The sequence below is a fragment of the Lampris incognitus genome, chromosome 10, assembly GCF_029633865.1.
Source record: "Lampris incognitus isolate fLamInc1 chromosome 10, fLamInc1.hap2, whole genome shotgun sequence".
In the NCBI taxonomy this organism is placed as follows: Eukaryota; Metazoa; Chordata; class Actinopteri; order Lampriformes; family Lampridae; genus Lampris; species Lampris incognitus.
Genome location: NC_079220.1, coordinates 60,179,012 through 60,199,259, shown reverse-complemented (window position 1 = coordinate 60,199,259; position 20,248 = coordinate 60,179,012). Strand labels below are relative to the sequence as shown.

At 41.2% G+C, this 20,248-nt stretch overlaps 3 non-coding genes and 1 pseudogene across 3 annotated transcripts; all 4 read right to left on the bottom strand.

The window, feature by feature from the left end:
• Nucleotides 1–10,026: 10,026 nt before the first annotated feature.
• LOC130120168 (small nucleolar RNA U3) lies at nucleotides 10,027–10,241 on the bottom strand. The gene has a single exon (XR_008810891.1). It is a non-coding gene; the product is annotated as a small nucleolar RNA U3 (small nucleolar RNA).
• A 5,099-nt stretch (nucleotides 10,242–15,340) lies between these two features.
• On the bottom strand, nucleotides 15,341–15,517 carry LOC130120203 (small nucleolar RNA U3; annotated as a pseudogene).
• A 1,449-nt stretch (nucleotides 15,518–16,966) lies between these two features.
• Nucleotides 16,967–17,185, bottom strand: LOC130120185 (small nucleolar RNA U3). The gene has a single exon (XR_008810908.1). It is a non-coding gene; the product is annotated as a small nucleolar RNA U3 (small nucleolar RNA).
• A 2,659-nt stretch (nucleotides 17,186–19,844) lies between these two features.
• Nucleotides 19,845–20,062, bottom strand: LOC130120178 (small nucleolar RNA U3). Its single transcript, XR_008810900.1, has one exon. It is a non-coding gene; the product is annotated as a small nucleolar RNA U3 (small nucleolar RNA).
• Between the last annotated feature and the right edge of the window lie 186 nt (nucleotides 20,063–20,248).

Below are 20,248 nucleotides of genomic sequence, written 5' to 3'. Positions count from 1 at the left end.
GAGCTAGCATAAAGAAGGTGTAGGTGAGAGTATGTGGTCCAGGTGCGACAGCCGTCACCAATGTGTGTTGATCAAACAGAGGAGACAGAACTTCCCTTTACCCGTTTATTGGCAGGTATCAGAGTGGGTCGTCTACAGGAAACAAACGCATGCAAGCGCCATGGAGAATCAGGTTACATGTTAGAAGCATGAAATGTCACCCAAATAACAGTACTAACTTCACATTACCTGCATTCAATGACATACTCTTAACACCAAAGTATTCACTCATTTGATCCACGCAAACATGTAATCCAAGAGGAATTAACTGCCAATTTAACTAGTAAACTTAGCTTCACTTCCCGAGTTTTTCTTCACAAATTAGTTATGGTGCTATATGGTACTACCTACGAGACAAAGGCACATTGCAAATTTGGCAAAAGCGGCATTAGGGCTCATTTAAAAGACTTAAGATCACGGTGCAACCAGCAAACACAAGGTTCGTTGCCTGTCTAGTGTGAAACCCTTTACTGTGCCCATGACGAGCAACCAGAACATCAAAGACGACCAGAAACGCCACGAGCTCAGCATAGCAACGTCTATCGCTCGCCACACTTCTATTAACGCTGTGAACGACTTATCAGATATACTGCAAGATGAGACCGGAGAATTTAAAACGCACAGAACCAAGTGTACGACTGTAATCAAATCAGTACTGGCACCGCATTTCAGACAAGAGTTTAGAGAGGACATCGGTGAGTCCCCTTACTTTATCTGAATGAAACCACCAACATTTCTGTAAACAAACTGCTTTGCATTTACGTGAAATGTCGCTCCAAGAAACAACTTTGTCAGCAATTACCTCGGCCTGGCTGAACTTTCACGTTCAGATGCCAAAAGGGATTGTGGAAGCTATCATTAGGTTTTTGGAAGATAGCAGTCTAAAAATTAACAACATGGTGGGAATTGCTCCTGACGGAGCCAGGGTCATAGTTGATAAACAACAGTTTACACTACTCATAAAACAAGAACCCGGTTTACAGCTAATTAGCTGTGTGTGCGCCATTTCCTTGACATCGTTGCTCAAGGCGATGCAGCATCTCCCTAACAATCTGGATTACATACGAGTCCTACAACTGGTTCGCTCATTCAGCCAAGCACCAGTCGAGCTATCTACAAGACCATTAACAATGGGGAATGTCCGCTGAAAATGTTTTCACCAAGTGCTACCCGTTGGTTAGTGACAGCTGACTGCATCGATAGAATACTTGAGCAAGAAAATAAGCTCAAGTTACACTTCACTCAGGCAACAAATGATGAGCACTGCTATGCTGTGCAACTCCTGAGTGAGATGTATAATGACTCGACAAAGTCTTTTCATGCATTTTCTACATCCAATTCTTCAGGAGATCAAAGTTGTGATCAAGTACTTTCAGCTGGAAACAGGAGACAGCTTAGGCGTTTTCAGGGACCTTAACAGGCTGTTCATGTCAACACAGACGAATAATCAAGCAGATCATACGTCGCATGAACACTGATCAACAGATCAGGTAACTGGACCTACAACACCCAAACATTCATTTCACCTCTTTGGAAATGCTGTGGAAACTGGAGCTACTGTGCCCGGCTTTTTTTCCATGCTCACTTGAGACCCAGTGGAGAAATATGGCATCAACAAATTTCTCCCATGATCAGCCCATCGATGCCTTTCGGCTGAAGGTGGAAGCCTTTAAAGATGTCGGAGGAAACCAGTGCTTCCAGGATTTAGCACTAGGTGCAATAACATTTCTGACCCTGCCCATCTCAACTGCGCATGTGGAAAGAACATTTCCCAAGTAACACAAGGACGATACCAGAAATTGCATGGAATTACTGCTCCTTTCTGCTCTGATGGATGTGCGCACAGGTCTAACACAGATGTACCTCAGCCATGTTCCAACCTCCCCCACAGCTGTTGGGGAAGTTTGACTCATCCATGTACTACACAACTGTGTCAAACTGTACATAGTTCTACAAAGTTAACATGTGTTTTTCACCAGTGTGTTCAAGTTGCAACCGACAGCCTTTTCTGCATCTAAAGGCCAGATATCACTCACTCTCACACACACACACACACACACACACACACACACACACACACACACACACACACACACACACACACACACACACACACACACGTCTGGAGTAAAAGCTAATATTGATTACTGTGTATGTTCACAGATAAACTCTTTATTTAAATCTACCCTGTAAAAGTGCAATGCCTGTGTGCGCTTGAGCACACTGACCGCGCTCTGTGCCTCTTTGTGCTTTTGCAAAGAGGGACATAGATTTGATCGCAACATATTGTTGCTGCATTGACATGAAAACGATAATTGTTTGGTTCAGCTCTGTCTGGCTTCCCGAGGAGTAGAGAGATGCGCAGCACCATGGCGAACCCATTTGATGACTCTCATACAGTATTTATATGTTGTCCAGAGGGTGGCAGTAGCACCCAAGATCGATATGCTGTGGTTTGCGGTGCTGTAATTTCTCATTATAAGAGTTGGGCTATTTTGTGCGTGCTTCGGCTGTTAGTGTACATTGTTTTTATGCTGGATAGTATGGCAATTAAATAACATTACTGAACTATATATTGATTTTACATTTTGGGCAGTTTTATGTGCATCCTGGCGGTTTTTGGACAGCTTTTGGGCTGGAAGCTATCAGCTGTATCTGGCAACCACACATTCTCCACCGCCAAACCTAAGCACAGCCCGGCTACAAACGAGATAAGAATACATGTGCTGAACAGAGAAATGTTAAAAGACAATACAAAAATCAAAGTAAACCAATTTTACCTTCAGTTGCCCTTTCCACTTTTCAGTTTCAGCGTTGTGAAGATTTCTCCCAAGTGGCTGAATCAACTGGGTCGCAAAAAAACGTATCATCCAAAGCACTGTCTGGTTGTGTGGTCAGTTCGTTCTCACTATCGGGCTGTCTTTTTTAGTAATGACTGGGGGGCTTTGGCGCTAACTATGGGCAATGCTGGTGTGGATCTGCAGCATTTAACAGAATGATTGAGTTTGCCACAATTATTGCATTGTTTATTGAATGCATAACATTTACTACGGTCAGGAGCGTGTGTTGTCCATTGCAGTTGCCACAGCGAGTTTTCTGAATAGCGTACATATCCGCTTCTTTCTTTAACTCCTTGAAGCTCTTTTCTGACTGTACATGAAGCACACAGGTGCTTATCGCCAATTCCAGGGTGACATTCTTTTCACGGAGTAGCTGCTTACAGACAAAGTCCCTTTCTATGCCACTGTGGTGATACACATTTGAGGGTAGATTCACCAGGGGCTGCTGCTCCTTTAAGGCCCTCTACAACAACAAATAGAGCTAAATGAAATTAAAGACAACGGTCTGATGACAGACTTCGGCTTAAAGACGGCGAATTTTCATAAACCGCTCACAGCAAACCATCACTCGAAAACTGCATCGGCCTCACAGCAGCCCCCAACCAACCAGTTAGTCTGGCCAACAATTTGACTACCACCATTAAACCAGCAGTCCTGAACGAAGACACGGAGAAAGATTGAGGACATTGCAAAAAAACTGGGCTGCCACAACTATGAGAATAGTACAGCAACACTACAAAAACTTGATAAAAGGAGAAATGGATAAATTCACCAACCTATCCACACGGGACTAGGATGGCCCGTTCCAGGTAGCCTCATCCTCAGCAAGGAAAGGCCTGGGCTGCCACTTGCAGGAGGAGACGATTGACGACAGACAATATTCATCTCCAAATTGACAGACTTCGAGGCTGAGGACAGCCAATCGAAGCCACCAAACGCCCAAGTCAGTCACCAATGGCGGGGCCATCTGGTACAACGAAGCTTGTGGTCACCCAAGTCCATGTGCCGCCGAATCGCATCACGGGGGCAGAAAACAGCAAACAACCTCCCCCACGCAAACAATGAGTGATCGCCCACAGCCGTCTACGGCCCCACAGCTGCAACTGAGGACCAGCGAGGCCGCGGAGATCAGGGGAGACTGGTCAGCTGAAAAGCAGGACTATACTCCCCCACACCACCACTGCAGGCACCATCCCCAAAAGAACAGAGACAGGGAAGGAACCACACTGGAATACCCACCCAACAGACTGATCCATATGGGAATCCAGACCAAATAAACACTCCTACAGGACGAGGCGGGACCGTCCCAACAACAACAACAACAACAACTCACCAAGCCTGACTGGTCTGACCCTCACACCAAATCACACAACAGCTAAACAGAGCTGTCTGGAAGTGGACGCCGGACGAAAAATAAACCTGACCACTATACCCCAGACTATCTGGCAAACAAACAAAACAAATGCCAAGACTAGAGGTTTAACATAAGCACAAGCAAAACTATACTGATAATGGGAGACTCAAATGCTGCCAAATTCCCACCTTTCGACTTGACTAACCTACAAATTGACAGTTATCCGGGAGCCACATTCAGACATGCGGAGAGCACAACCAACAAAGCCACCCACTCCAACACAATAAAAGAGGTGATTGTGTCCTTTAGGCGAAGTAATAGATCACAAAAACTGAAAAAGACCACCATCAAGCAGCTTCAGGGGGCATCAGAGCAGCAAAAAGCAAATTCCTACGGGCCAATGTGCAGATACCCATGATTAACTACTCCATAAGCCTCCTGCTGGGGGAACAAACAAACCTACAAAAACTGAATGAATACATCAAAGGCAACTCCAACCATGCCACCACTAAATAGGACTCTCTTCGAGACTTATAGAAGGACAACGTGCACTGGACTCCACAGACGGCAATATAATTACTGACAATACTGGTCGAAGTATTTAAAAGTCCCCACAAGCCTGCCGATACAGGACGGGAATGAAAATGTAGTACTAGCGAAAAACTTTCTCCTAACTTCCCCACAATTAACCCTACTGAACAGAGGAATAAAATTCATTCCAACTAAGTAACAAAAAGCATCATGGAACAGATCAGAAGGGACATTCAACAATGCCACAGAAGACTGAAACTAGCAGTGTATTACAAGGACAGCACAGATGCGGAGCCCCTGCCATTCACTCCCAAGTCGGAATAGACTCCTAACAGCACGCTGCTGGCGGAACTCGCGACCCTCAGTGGCCAATTTGAATTATTTCGACAAATTCTTCCGCATACAGCATGTAGTAAAACCTAATAGTACAAAAGACAGAGCCTTATCAGAACTCCTCGATAACAGACGGATCATTAAACCGGCCGACAAGGAGTGCAATTGTCATGGCCAGAGAACAGTATCTGTGGAAAGCATAAAGACGACAATTACTACCTAAAACTGAGGAAACCCCATCTATCTGGACACAGTCCCATTAGTTTGAAGCAAGCAAAATTTTATTTACATCATTTGATTTATATCACTGTTAAACACCGTTACAAAGTGCTTTACATTACATACACAAAATGCGAACAAATACATAAAGTGAATGAAATCTTTTTTAATATATATATATATATATATATATATATATATATATATATATATATATATAGAACCGGTAGTAACAGACCAAGCTAAAAAAAACAAAACAGAAGTCAAACGTGGGAATCCATTAAAAAGTCATATTTTGTTTTGCAGTTGGAATAAGCAATAGATAAAAGACTGATGCCATCATGTTTAAATAATTTGTAATATTCGTCTACCTTTTCCAAGACCAATGTTGTGATTGAGAGTTCATTTGAACTGCATGTTATGTATATATCATTTCATTTATTACAAGTAATAGTACTATAATTTTGAAGTCTCAGCTTAAGGTTATGTACACATACGTATACATCAGGAAGACTTAAGCAGTACCGGCAAGCAATTATTGTATTACATGCAACTATGATTTGTATTGAGACTTATTTCGACAGCCGATTTTAATGTTGAGGGGCAAATCCTGTTGGGTTTCTTTCACATAAGTTAGATGAAGGGAAGATCTCCGCAAGCAAGCAACTAACAAGACTTCATGTGTAATGAAAGTTTGTCGTATATAGCGAACTTTGAGAAGTTAATATTTACAAACAAGATTTGACGACTTCCCTGTCGTAGCATGCAGCCAACGAGGTGTAACCCCCCTGATTTTAGCTGCCCTAGAAAGAGTTAATGCATGTCCATGCAGTCCCCTGTGGAGGGCGCTAGCAGCCTGTCCAAATGGAAAATTACCAGGCCTTGTCAGATCAGAACGAAAGTAAAAGATTGACTGCAGACCTTTCTTGAGCTGCAGACGAATGAACCAAAGTCCAACTCGCAGAAGCTGGAACAGAGATATAAAATGTATGCCTTTGTTACCCTTACTCATTTAAGTTTACCAGTTTAAATTAATTAATCCCGTTTGGATTGCAGAGGAATGCTTGCTTGGAAACCGGTTCTTTATTTGCCCGGATTCTTCAGTGAGTTTCTACACTAGCTAACCATGTGCTAGTTTAGCCATGTTTGTCTTTTTTCTATCCATGCACTGTAGTAGCATAGTAGTGGTCTTATAATGTGTAGGCCTGTTAGGCCTAGAACTGAAGAGAACCTAGAACATTTCATTACAAGAACCAATCAGAGGATTTTCAGATAGCCCATATCCTATAGCTTAATATGAATGTGAAATTTATACAATTCCGCTGTGATTTGTACTTGTTAGCTGCAAGGACCTTCACTACCTTCGTTTTGTTTCCTAATTCCATTATTTGGGAATGTGAAAGATTGATTCAAATATTCTAGAACTGGTGCTTTAGAGAGCAGACACTTATTTTCTACCCTGCGGTATGCAGGTTGGTTTTTTTGTGTACTGGATTCCTTCCCCAAGAGAAGGGAGCAGCAAGCCCTGTGACCCACGAGGCGTAGACAGCACGTGGAAGAGTGGCGTCTTGCTTCTCCATTGAGGACGACCAGGAGAGACAGACAAGACCGTTTTGGAGATCTCCATTTTTGTGAATGAACACTACACACACTACCCAGGTAGCTTCAGACTTTTATCTTTTCATATTTTCTCTTTTTGACCAGAGCTCTGAGTCTACACACTGAAAAGACATTACAGACAAACCAAAAGGGGTTTGACCCTTATTCTTTTCCTTATTGACCATTCAAAGTGCACTTATGTTGTTATTAATATGTTTAATAAATGCCGGCCGTTTCTCTTTTATAATATTGTTGGTCTGAATAATATTCTTTTCCAATGCCTCCTTAGCCAAACCTATTTTAGATTTAGCCCAGTTTGCCTTCTAACCCATTTTCTGGGTCATAGGCATTTTCTTTGTCTGTATGTTACTTCAATATATGTTACGCAACATGGAGCGTATACCATTTTTTCCATGTGAAGCTATTATGGTCTTCATGGGTCATTAATACTGTCAGTTTTCATGGTGGATTTGGAGGCGAATACAACTTTCAAATAAACCAGTAGCGAGAAAGCCACTTGTGTCTGTGCTTTGAGGGAAATATAACTGAGGTTTGAGGATCAGAGTGGTCTGAAAGTGAAATGAGAAGATCGCAAATATAACTGGGGGCAAGATCATGCAGTGCTTTAAATGTAATCAATAAACTCAAGATTATTCTGAACTTCACAGGAGGCCAATAAAGAGATGCAAGAATAGGGGTAATATGGGACCTACAACTAGTTCTAGTTAGTTTAGCAACTGCATTTTGAACCAACTGTAGATGATTTAAAGTAGCATAGTTGAGGCCAGAGTAGAGAAAGTTACATTAATCTAGAAGGGAGAAAGTGTGAATTAATTTTTCGATGTCTTTAAAAGGGATTTTTGCAATATTTTGTAGCTGAAGGAAACAGGATTGGACAACCTTAGTAACATGGTGATCAAAAGACACTGGTCAAAGATGACACCAAATTTTAGCGGTAGGTTTCATGTTTGAATGAAGTGGACCAATAAACTGACTTATATATGTCTGTATAACATTTTGATTGTAAAATTTCAATAAATAACATTTGTGAAAAAAGTACCGGATCAAACATCTACTGCTCGTCATTTTACTCAGCCATTACCCGAGTCCATCATAACATCTTCTATTACAGTATTACCGTATGGTACAGCAGCACAGACAGTCAAACACGAAAAAACTGCAGCGGATTATCAACAAGGCATCCAAAATCATAGGCAACCCATTCCCCTCAGTTGAATCTCTACATACTAACTGGACTGTAAAGCGAGCAAAGATCACCTGCGACCCCTCACATCCTGCTCATCACTTCTTCCAGCTCCTTCTCTCAGGGAAGTGCTACAGGTCACTGTCAACTAAGACTACACGCTTTGCAAACAGTTTTTTTCTCCCTATCCATCAAGACTCTGAATTCCTCCCTATAGTCCCATCCTCACACACCATTGGCATAAATACCACCATTCACCTGTTATACCGGATACGTTTATTTCTGCTATTGTGTAACTGTATTGTTCATGATTTGTGGAGTGTCTGTTGTTGTACATGTATATATTGTGCTGCAGAATCAAACAGTAGCAAAAAATAATTCCACCGGTTTTGCTCGTGTGGCTAATAAAATTATTTACCAAAAAGCATATCATCAAATCAACTTCTCTCTGCCATGTTCTCTGCTCTATACTATTATATCCATCGATTATATCTAACTATACTATGTCCTATACTCTATGTTCTCTGCTCTATACTATCTAACGATTATATTACATCTATACTATGTTCTATACTCTATGTTCTCTGCTCTATACTCTATTTATTATATCTATCAAATACCATGTTGCGCGCGCACACACACACACACACACACACACACACACACACACACACACACACACACACACACACACACACACACACACACACACACCCCCAATACAAGTTCCTCTCACAGCTGGGGAACACAGTTATTAAATAAAGAAGGGGGCACATCTTTGTTAGGACCTTGGTTTGGTATGGACCCAAGTACAGAAAAAAAATAAATCAGACAGAAACCAGGCTTCAAACAATAATCCAGTCTTTCACTTGACAAACTCACCAGGAACAAACAATAAACCAGTATTTATGACTTGACAAACTAAATCAGGGGAAAAAAATAATCCAGCCTTTATGACTTGACAAAACTAAATCAGGAGCAAATAACCCAGTCTTCATGACTTGAGACCCTAACTCAGGAACATGTGCTTGCACATTGTTTTTAATGACAATAAAACTGAAAATAATCCAGTCTTTATGACCTGACAAACTAAACCAAGTACAAACAATAATCCAGTCTTTATGACTTGAGAAACTAAATCAGGAACAAATAATAATCCAGTCTTTATGACTTGACAAACTAAACCAGGAACAAACAAACCAGTCTTTATGACGAGACAAACTAAATCAGGGACAAAATGTCCCCCCAAAGTATTTTTGTTAAAATTTGTTTGGGCACTATTTGGGTATGTGTAGTGAGGGGAGCTTGTTGCTGGTGGGTATACTGTAAAATATCACAACAACAAAGACGAACTCTTAAGCTAACCATGGCAATGACATTTCTGATGGGAAGTACCAAGCTTCTCGGAGTGACAGTTTTGGATAAAGTGTACAGATGGCTCTTTCTATATGTTGCGGTTGAGGTATGTTTTGGGTTATAGTGGAGCGGATAAAAGCCAAACTCGAGTGGAATTGTGCAAATTATGATACAAGCGTGAAATTTGGTGAATTTCTTCTCCACAGGCTTCCAATCAAATCTGTCCGATTGGCCACTTGAAAATCCAAGATGGCCATTTTTCAAGATGGCTGTCAAATTAGCCTCCAAAAATGGCTTTTTTTTTAATATATATATTTTGTGTCGTTTTTTGGCTTGATTGATCTTGGTGTCAATTCCTATGTTTTCAAGCCTGTTGGGTTGGATTTTGGGATTTTTATATAGCAACACATTTTATATACAAAATTAATGAGTGGGTGTGTTTTTTTTTGTTTTTTTTAATTGTACTTTTCTGCAATTTAATGTTTTTAGGGTTAGGACTAAGGTTTAGATTTGGATAAAATTGACGAATTCTTGCATTTTTTTCCCTTTTTACCACTCAGAACATGCTCCTTCCCTTGATGCTCCCATAAAAGGAACACTGAACGGTCACCAAAAGCACAGAGCTTGTGATTAAACCACTTCTCTGTACCTGCTTCGCACTCAGGAAGAAGCACCCCAGCTCATCATCGTGGGTGGCGGGACTCACACTTTAGAAAAACATTTCTCAATATGAAAACTAAAGAAATTATCCCCGAAATTAGGATGAGGTGTAGATAAACGTAACGGGTGGCTCTATATCTTTCAGTTAGCGTTGGGATAAGGGTTCTATCTGCTCTGGCAGACAATCCTACAGAGCCACAGCAATACAGACTAACTCGTCGCGATAGCCAAGCTATCCATGGCAATGGCATTTCTAAAGCAAAGAACCGAGCTTTTCAGAGTAAAAGTTTTGCATAAAATTAACAGACAGCGCTTTCTACATGTTTCACTTGAGGTAGGTTTGAGTTAGGAATTATCTGCTCAGTCAGACAATCCCACAAAAAAAATACAACAGAGAATAACTCTTGACAGTAGCCAAGCTATCCATGACAAAGTCATTTCTGAGGGAAAGTACTGACCTTTTCTGAGTGAAACGTTTGGATAAAATTAAAAGATGGCTCACAGTCATGTTTTTTCTTCCTTTGTTTGTTTTTTCCTCTTTTTTTTTTTCTTCTTTCATTATTTCAGGATGTCTCTCCTATCTTTTATTTATTTTCGGTCTGGTTGTGCTTGTTTCGTTCGTATTCTGATTTAATGTCCATGTTATTTCAAACTGAAATACTTGTTTATATGTTTTATTATTGTGAAAAAAAAACTCTTAATCATAAAAAAGAAAAAAAAGATGGCTCTTTCTACATCTTTCGGTTAGGGATGAGTTAGGCTAAGAGTTTTATCTGCTCAGGCAGACAATACCTCAGCAACATCGACTAACTCTTCACAGTTGCCAAACTAACCATGGCAAAGACATTTCTGATGGAAAGTACAGAGCTTCATGGAGTGATAGTTTTGGATAAAATTAACAGATGGCTCTTTCTACACGTTTCGGTTGGGTTAGGGTAAGTGTTTTATCGGTTCAGGCAGACCATCCCACAGAGAATACCACAGCAACAGAGATCAACTCTTTGCGAAAGCCAAACCAACCACAACAATGGCATTTCTGACAGAAAGTACTGAGCTTCACGGAGTGAAAAGAGAATAAAATTAACGGATGGCTCTTTCGACATGTTTTGCTTAGGGTAGGGGTTTATCAGCTCAGGCAGACAATCGCACAGAACACCACAGAGACCAACTAAGCAGTAGCCAGGCTATGCACAGCAATGTCATTTCTGATGAAAAGTGCCAAGCTTCTAGGAGTGATAGTTTCTGATAACAATAACGTATGCTCTCTCTACGCATTTCAGTTTGGTTAGGGTGAGGGTTTTACTTACTCAGGCAGAAAATCCCACAGAGAATACCACAGCAAAAGAGACTAACTCTTCATAGTAGCAAAGCTAACCACGGCAATGGCATTTCTGACGGAAGGTACCGAGCTTCTCAGAGCGATAGTTTCGGATAAAATTAACATATGCTCTTTGTACATGTTTGGGTTGGGGTAGGGTACGGGTTTTACCTGTTCAGGCAGAAAATCCTACAGAGAATACCAATGCAAGAGAGAATACCTTCGCATACATAAGCCAACCATGGCAGTGGCATTTCAGAGGAAAAGTACAGCGCTTCTCAGAGTAAAACTTTTGGATAAAATTAAGGGTTGGCTCTTTCTACATCTTTTGGTTAGGTTTGGGATAGGGTTAAGGTAAGGGTTTTATCAGCTCAGGCAAATCGATCCCACAGAAAATACCACAGCAACAGACACCAACTCTTCGTGGTAGCCAAGCTAACCACGGCAATGGCATTTCTGATGAAAAGTACCAAGCTTCTCGGAGTGATAGTTTCAGTTAAAATTAACGGACAACTCTTTCTACAGGTTTCACTTAAGAGTAATGGGATTTATCTGCTCAGGCCAAAAATCCTACAGAGAATACCACCGCAACAGAGAATAACTTCGCTAGACAAGCTAACCACGTAAATGGCATTTCAGATGGAAAGTACCGAGCTTCTCGGAGGAACAGTTTCAGATAAAATTAACGGACGGCTTTTTCTACATGTTTGTCTTAGTTGTAAGGGTTTTATCTGCTCTAGCAGACGATCCTACAAAGAACAATACAGCAATAGAGACAAACTCTTCGCAGTAGCCAAGCTAACCACGGCAATTGCATTTCTGAAGGAAAGAACCAGCTTTTCAAAGTAAAAGGTTTGCATAAAATTAACGAACAGCGCTTTCTACATGTTTTGCTTGAGGTAGGGTTTGGGCTCATCTACTCAGTCACACCATCTCACAACAAATACCACAACAACAGAAAACAACTCTTAGCAGTAGCCAGGCTATCTATGGCAAAGTCATTTCTGAAAGAAAGAACCAAGCTTCTTAGAGTGAAAGTTTTGGATAAAATTAATGGAGGACTCTTTCTACATCTTTCGGTTAGGGATGAGTTAGGCTAAGATTTTTGTCTGCTCGGGCAAACAATCCAACACACAATACCACAGCAACAGAGAATAATTCTTCGCAGTAGCATTTCTGAACATGGAACGATAGTTTCAGATAAAACTAATGGATTGCTCTTTCTACATGTTTCGGTTGGGATAGGGTAAGGGTTTTACCTGCTCAGGCAGACAATCTCACAGCTACAGAGGCTAACTCTTCGCAGTAGCAAAGCTCACCATGGCCATGACATTTCTGATGGAAAGTACCAAGCTTCTCGGAGTGACAGTTTTTCTTTCTTATTAATGTATGCACTTTCTACAATGTTTCGGTTTGGTTGACGCAAGGGATTTACCTGCTCAGGCAAACAATCCCACAGCAACAGAGAATTACTTCATCGTAGACAAGCTAACCACAGCAATGGCACTGCTCTTCTCAAGTACCAAGCTTCTGAGTGATACTTTCGGGGCAAAAAATTGACAGAGGCCGTTTCTACATGTTTCACTTAGGGTAAGGGTTTTATCAGCTCAGGCACACAATCGCACAGAGACTACCACAGCAACAGAGACTAACTCTTCGCAGTAGCCAAGCTCATTACGGCAATGGCATTTCTGATGAAAAGTACCAAGCTTCTCGGAGTGAAAGTTTTGGATAACATTAATGGACGGCACTGTCTACATGTTTCACTTATGGTAAGGGTTTCATCTGTTCAGTCGGACAATCCCGCAAAAATACAACAGCAACAGAGAGACTCTTCATGGTAGCCAAGCTAACTACGGCAATGGCATTCCTGATGGAATGTACCAAGCTTCTCGGAGTTAAAGTTTTGGAAAAAATTGCTGGACAGCTCTTTCTACATATTTCGCTTAGTGTAAGGGTTTTATCAGGCAGACAATCGCACAGAAAATACCACAGCAACAGAGACCAACTATTCATAGTAGCCAAGCTAACTACAGCAATGGCATTCCTGATGGGAAGTATCAAGTTTCTTGCAGTGAAAGTTTTGGATAAAATTAATGGACAGCTATTCTACATATTTCACTTATAGTAAGGGTTTTATCTGTTCAGTCAGACAATCCCGCAGAAATACAATAGCAACAGAGACTAACTCTTCGTGGTAGCCAAGCAAACCAGGGCAATGTCATTACTGAGGGTAAGTACCAAGATTCTCGGAGTGAAAGTTTTGGATAAAATTAATGGACGGCTCTTTCTACATGTTTCGCTTAGATCTAAGGGTTTTATCGGCTCAGACAGACAATCGCACAGAGAATACCACAGCAACAGAGACGAACTCTTCGCAGTAGCCAAGCTAACTACGGCAACGGCATTTCTAATGGAAAGTACCAAGCTTCTCGGAGTGCAAGTTTTGGATAAAATTACTGGACAGCCATTTCTACATATTTCGCTTAGTGTAACGATTTTATCAGCTCAGGCAGACAATCACACAGAACATCACAGCAACAGAGTCTAACTCTTCGTAGTAGCCAAGCTAACTACGGCAATGGTATTACTGATTGAAAGTACGAAGCTTCTCAAAGTGAAAGTTTTGGATAAAATTAATGGACGGCTCTTTGTACATGTTTCACTTAGCGTTTTATCAGCTCAGGCAGTCAATCGCACAGAGAACACCACAGCAACAAAGACTAACTCTTCATTGTAGCCAAGCCAACTACGAAAATGGAATTTCTGATGGAAAGTACCAAGCTACTCGTAAAAGTTTTGGATAAAATCACTGGACGGCTTTTGCTATATATTTAGCTTAGTTGTAAGGGCATTATCTGCTCATGCAGACAAATCGCACAGAGAATACCACAGCAACAGAGACTAACTCTTCGCAGTAGCGAAGCTAACAACGGCAATGGCATTTCTGAAGGAAAGAACTGAGCTTCTCGGACTGAAAATGTTGGATGAAATTAACGGAGTGCTTTCTAAATGTTTCACTTAGAGTAAGGGGTTTATCTGTTTAGGCGGACAATCTCTCAGAAATACAACAGCGACAGAGACTAACTCTTCGTGGTAGCCAAGGTAACCACGGCAATGGCATTTTTGAAGGAAAAACCGAGCATCTTGAAGTGAAAGTTTTGGACAAAATTAACAGATGGCTCTTCTTACATGTTTTGGTATGGTTAGGGTAAGTGTGTTACCTGTTTAAGCAGATAATCGCACAGAGAATACCATAGCAACAGAGACTAACTTCATTGTAGCCAAACTAACCACGCTAATGGCATTTATGATGGAAAGTAGAGGTACTCGTAGTAAACATTTTGAATAAAATTACCGAACGGCTCTTTCAACATATTTCACTTAGTATAAGGGTTTTATCAGCTCAGGCAGTCAATCGCACAGAGAATATCACAGCAACAGAGACTAAGTCTTCGCAGTAGCCAAGCTAACCACGCCAATTGCATTCCTGAAGGAAAGAACCAAGCTTCTCGTAGTAAACGTTTTAGATAAAAATCAACGGATGGTCCTTGCTACATGTTTTGGTTGACGTAGTGTTTGAGTTTAGGGTCAAGTTTTTCTGCTCAGGCGGACAGTGCCCAACCGCTGGCTTAGCGATACCCCAATATGAGAGTTATGGAGAGCTTGATGGGTTCAATTTGGATGTTTTTTTCTTCTTTACAACTGATCTGCCACTGTCCTGTATCTTGATTAGTTTATCCCGTGTTAAACTTGCAAAATTGCTGGTGAGGTTTGGAGCATTATAAGTGATTTTTTTTTTTAGTTGAAGTTCACTGCTATTGGTTTGTTTTTAGGGTTAGGTTTAAAATAAAAGTAATTGATGGCTTTCTCAATTTTTTTCTTTTACCACTCAGAGCACGCTCTCTGCCTCAAAAAGGACAGAGCTTGTAATCAAATCACTTCTCTGTACCTGCTTCATGCTCAGGAAGAAGCACCGTAGCTCATCATCGTGGGTGGTGGACTCACACTTAAACATTTTTCAAACCAAGAACGACAGAAATGACCGCTGAAAGTGTAGTCTTCTGAATCTTTTGGATAAAATTAATGGCCGTCTCTTCCTACATCTTTTGGCCAGGGTTGGCGTAGGGTTACAATGAGGGTTTTTCCTACTCAAAAGTAGTTCCACAGAGAATACCACAGCAGCAGACACTGTCTGCCTGAGCAGATAAAACTCTTATACTAAACCTATCCCAACCCTTACAGAAAGATGTAGAAAGAGCCATCCGTTAATTATATCCAAACCTTAAGCTCCGTGACATTATTTTCCATCAAATACCATTGTCGTGGTTAGCTTGACTTCTGCTAAGAATTAATCCCACAAAGAATACCATAGCAACAGAGACTGTCTTGGCAGTTGCCAAGCTAACCATTGCAATGGCATTTCTGATGGAAAGTACAGAGCTTCTCGGTGTGAAAGGTTTGGATAAAAATCAACATACGGCTCTTTCAACACGTAAGGGTAGGGTTTGTGTTAAGGTAAAGGTTTTACCTGCTCGGGCAGAAAATCCCACAGCAACAGATTTTAACTCTTCATGTTAGCCACGCCAACCATGGCAATGGCATTTTTGATGGGAGATACTAGGCTTCTCCGAGTGAAAGGTAAGGGTTAGAATTGAATGCCAGAGCCAACACATGTCAACCAGGCGCCTCAACAATGCCCAAATACTGGCTTACAGATACCCCCAGGTTTAGGGTTACGAATTTGGAGAGAGTTTGATGGATTGGGTATAGGATCTATTTGGAGGTTGTTTATTCTTTACACTTGATCCCCCATTGTCTTCCCTCTTGATTAGTTTATCCCGTTTTAAACTTGAAAAGTTGTTGGTGGGGTTTGCAGTAGTACAAGTGGGTTTCTTTTATTGGATTGCACTTCTACAATCGTCATGTTTTTAGGGTTTGGACTAAGTTTTAGGGGTAGGTTTAAATAAAATTGATGAATTTCTACATTTTTACCCCTCCTTTTTACCACACCGAACAGGCTCCTTCCTCTTGATAACTCCATAAAAGCAACACTGAACGGTCACCAAAAGCACAGAGTGAGTGATTAAACCACTTCTCTGTACCTGCATTTCACACTGAACATACTAGGTTAACTTTATGGTTAGGGTTGAATGCCAGAGCCAACACATGTCAACTGAGCACCTCCGCCAATGCCCAAGTGCTGGATTAGAAATACCCCCAGGATTCGGGTTAGGGATATGGATAGAGTTTGATTGGTTAAGTCTGGGGGCAATTTGGGTGTTTATTCATTACAACTGACCTCCCAGTCTTATATCTTGATTTCTTTATCCCGTTTTAAACTTGAAAAGTTGTTGGTGGGGTTTGGAACAATACAAGTGTTTGTCGTTTGTTTGTTTTGTTTCTTTTTCCAAATTGAACTTTTCTGCAATTACAATTTAATGTTTTAAGAGTTAAGAGTAAGGTTTAGGGTTAGATCAAATTGATGAATTTCTGCACTTTTTTTCCTTTTTACCACTCAGAACATGCCCCTTCTCTTGATGCTCCCATAAAAGGAACATTGAATGTCATCTAAAGCACAGAGCTTGTGATTAAACAACTTCTCTGTACCCGCTTAGCGCTCAGGAAGAAGCACCCCAGCTCATCATGGTGGGTGGCGGGACTCGCACTTTAGAAAAACATTTCTCAAGATAAAAACTAAAGAAATTATCTCTGAAATTAGTATTAGGCTTTGATAAACGCAATGGATGGCTCTATATCTTTCGGTTACGGTTGGGGTAAGAGTTTTATCTGCTCTGGCAGACAATACCACAGCAATAGAGACCAACTCGTCGCAGTAGCCAAGCTAACCACGGCAATGGTATTTCTGATGGAAAGTAGAGAGCTTCTCAGAGTAAAAGCTTTGCATAAAATTAACGGACAGCACTTTCTATATATTTCGCTTGAGGTAGGATTTGGGTTAGGGTAAGGGTTTTATCTGCTTAGCCACACAATCCCAAAGAAAACACTACAGTAACAGAGACAAACTGTTCATAGTAGCCAAACTAACCACAGCAAAGTCATTTCTGATGTTAAGTACCGAGCTTCTCGGAGTGATAGTTCCGGATGAAATTAACAAACGACTCTTTCTACATGTTTCACGTAAGAGTAAGGGTTTTATCTGCTCAGCCAGATAACCCCAAAAAATACCACAGCAACAGACAGTCTTGGTGGTAGCCAATGGCATTTCTGATGGAGAGTAGCAAGCTTCTCACAGCGATAGCTTTGGCTAAAATAAACGGATGGCTCTTTCTACATGTTTCAGTTGGTTTAGTGTAAGTGCTTTACCTGCTCAGGCAGACAATCCCACACAAAATAGCACAGCAACAGAGACTAACACTTCACGGTAGCCAAGCTAAACACAGCAAGGAAAATTCAGAAATTAAGTACCGACTTATTCGTACTCGAAATTTTAGATCAAACTAACTGACTTTCTTCATGTTTTGGTTGAGGGTTTTATCAGCTCAGGAAAACTCACAGCAACAGAGACTAACCCTTCGTAGTAGCAAAGCTCGCCACGGCAATGGCATTTCTGATGGAAAGTACCCAGCTTCTCGGAGTGACAGTTTTGGATCTTACTGACGTAAGCTCTTTCTACAACGTTTCGTTTTAGTTAGCATAAGTGTTTTACCCGCTCAGGCAGACAATCCCACAGCAACAGAGACTAACTTCATCGTAACCAAGCTAAATACAGCAATGGCACTGCTCTTCTCAAGTACCGACTTTCTGAGTGACAGTTTCGGAAAAAAAATGTCACGGAGGCTGTTTCTACATGTTTCACTTAGCGTAAGGGTTTTATCAGCTCAGGCAAACAATCGCACAGAGAATACCACAGCAACAGAGACTAACTCTTCGTAGTAGCCAAGCTAACTACAGCAAATGGCATTACTGATGGAAATTACCAAGCTTCTCGGAGTGAAAGTTTTGGATAACATTAATGGACGGCTCTTTCTAAATGTTTCATTTATAGTAAGGATTTTATCTGTTCAGGCGGACAATCCCGCAGATATTACAACAGCAACAGAGACCAACTCTTCGTGGTAGCCAAGCTAACCACGGCAATGGCATTTCTGATGGAAAGTACCAAACCTCTCAGAGTATACGTTTTAGATAAAATTAATGGACGGCTCTTTCTACATTTTTCGCTTAGTTGTAAGGGTTTTATCAGCCAAACAATCACACAGAGAATACCAGAGCAACAAAGTCAAACTCTTCGCAGTAGCCATGGAGTAATAGTTTTGGATGAAATTAATGGACGACTCCGTCTACATATTTCGCTTAATTGTAAGGGTTTTATCAGCTCAGGCAGTCAATTGCACAGAACATACCACAGCAACAGAGAAAAACTCTTTGTAGTAGCCAAGCTAACTACGGCAATGGCATTCCTGATGGAAAGTACCAAGCTTCTCGGAGTGAAAGTTTTGGTTAACATTAATGGACGCGTCTTTCTACATGTTTCACTTATGGTAAGGGTTTTATCTGTTCAGGCGGACAATCCCGCAGAAATACAACAGCAACAGAGTGTCTGCCTAAGCAGATAAAACCCTTATACTAAACCTATCCCAACCCTTACAAAAACATGTAGAAAGAGCCAGCCGCCAATTATATCCGAACCACAAGCTCCGAAACACTCCGTATCTTCCACCAGAAATACCATTGCCGTGGTTAGCTTGGCTCCTGCTAAGAATTAATCCCACAAATAATACCATAGCAACAGAGACCGTCTTGGCGGTTGCCAAACTAATCACTGCAGTGGCATTTCTGATGCGAAGTACAGAGCTTCTCGGTATGCAAAATTTGGATACAATTAACAGACGGCTCTTTCAACACGTTTGGGTTGGGGTTTGTATTAGGGTAGAGGTTCTACCTGCTCAGGCAGCAAATCCCACAGAAAACCCCACAGCAAGAGACCAACTCTTCGCGGTAGCCAAGCTAACCACGGCTCCGGCATTTCACACTGAACATACTAGGTTAACTTTATGGTTAGGATTGAATGCCAGAGCCAACACATGTCAACTGAGCACCTCCGCCAATGCCCAAGTGCTGGATTAGAAATACCCCCAGGATTCGGGTTAGGGATATGGATAGAGTTTGATTGGTTAAGTCTGGGGGCAATTTGGGTGTTTATTCATTACAACTGATCTCCCAGTCTTATATCTTGATTACTTTATCCCGTTTTAAACTTGAAAGGTTGTTGGTGGGGTTTGGAACAATACAAGTGTTTGTCGTTTGTTTGTTTTGTTTTTTTTTCAAATTGAACTTTTCTGCAATTACAATTTAATGTTTTAAGAGTTAAGAGTAAGGTTTAGGGTTAGATCAAATTGATGAATTTCTGCACTTTTTTTCCTTTTTACCACTCAGAACATGCCCCTTCTCTTGATGCTCCCATAAAAGGAACATTGAACGTCATCTAAAGCACAGAGCTTGTGATTAAACAACTTCTCTGTACCCGCTTAGCGCTCAGGAAGAAGCACCCCAGCTCATCATGGTGGGTGGCGGGACTCGCACTTTAGAAAAACATTTCTCAAGATAAAAACTAAAGAAATTATCCCCGAACTTAGTATTAGATTTTGATAAACTCAATGGATGGCTCCATATCTTTCGGTTACGGTTGGGGTAAGAGTTTTATCTGCTCTGGCAGACAATACCACAGCAATAGAGACCAACTCGTCGCAGTAGCCAAGCCAACCACAGCAATGGTATTTCTGATGGAAAGTAGAGAGCTTCTCAGAGTAAAAGCTTTGCATAAAATTAAC